Source organism: Tupaia chinensis, unplaced genomic scaffold, assembly GCF_000334495.1.
Source record: "Tupaia chinensis unplaced genomic scaffold, TupChi_1.0 Scaffold000294_5, whole genome shotgun sequence".
Taxonomy (NCBI): domain Eukaryota; kingdom Metazoa; phylum Chordata; class Mammalia; order Scandentia; family Tupaiidae; genus Tupaia; species Tupaia belangeri.
Window position 1 is genome coordinate 3,640,829 of NW_006159782.1, and position 608 is coordinate 3,641,436.

Sequence of the window (608 nt, forward strand, 5' to 3'; positions counted from 1 at the left end):
GGGATTGAGGATGGGCTTCCTGGGGGAGGCACAGGTGGAACCAGGTTTGAGGAAGGGGGAGCCGCAGCACACGGGTCATTCTCTGGGGACAGGGACGCCGGCCGGTGCCCCCTCCGAGCAGCCCTGACCCAGCTTATCACCCGCCTGTCTCTTCCCAGAGGTTCCTCGGGTTTCAGCAATTGCGGATGGTGGGAGCCCCGGGGCAGCAGGGAGCCCCGTCTCCTGCCGGTTATCTCTGCTCTGGGACAGGCTGGAAAGTGAGAAGCCGCGATATCTGCTCCACTTCCCTCTGAAGATAGGGCTGCTCAAAGCCCTCTTGTTCTGCCTGGAGCCCCCTCCCCGACACCCGTGGGCCCCCAGGGAAGTGGGCACCCCCGTGGCACCAGGATGGCCTCTTCTATCAAAGGCCGTGGGTAGGGTCAAGACGTGGGCTGAGGACCAAGCTCCAGGCAGGGAGTCGGGGCCCGAGGGCTTTCCAGCCCCTCCGCTCACAGCACTTGCCGCTATGGCGTGCCTGGACTTCAATACTTCACAGCTTCCCGGCCTGCGTGCCGGCCAGTCAGGAGACCCGGGCATCCGGCTGGGACAGGCACGGCAGGCCGCCCCTC